Source organism: Exophiala spinifera, assembly GCF_000836115.1.
Source record: "Exophiala spinifera strain CBS 89968 unplaced genomic scaffold supercont1.5, whole genome shotgun sequence".
NCBI lineage: Eukaryota > Fungi > Ascomycota > Eurotiomycetes > Chaetothyriales > Herpotrichiellaceae > Exophiala > Exophiala spinifera.
The window spans coordinates 18,187-18,759 of NW_015622517.1; positions in this window are offsets into that span (position 1 = coordinate 18,187).

A 573-nucleotide genomic window follows, 5' to 3' on the forward strand; every position below is an offset into this window, starting at 1 on the left:
TCGAGAGAAGGCATGTCCCTTACGTTCTGCGCTCTGGTGTTGTGCTTTGCCATATCCTGAACGGCGGCGACGATACGAGCCTCTTTTGCTGCGCAGACCGAGCAGTTCAAGCAGTTCAAGCTGTCCAAGTCGTCCAAACAGTCCGAATAGTCCGAATAGTCTGCATGCAGAACAACCGTGGACATAGGAGTATAATTGTGAGCTATGTCAAGAAATGCTTTTCAAGACCATGTACAGCATAGATCATGTTGGGAAAGAAATCGTGAGTACCCTCCTGGACAAAAATCCGGACAGACAAGCCAAGACCTTTAAAAGCATTAGCCATATTAGGTGCAGTCGACCATACGCCTTTATCACGCTCGAGCTCGGCATGTCATGAATCAGTTTTTCAACCGACTCTAGGTTGGCTTGTAGCCTTATCTTCCACTGAAGTGCCTCTCGTTTCAATCGTTGCTCACGATCATTTTGCACTTGACGGCGATGTTGAAGTCTTCTCGCATGTGCCGCAGCTTGGTACGCTATGTTTCGCGTTCGATTGATGACCCGTTGATACTCCGCACGTTGCCTCCGCTC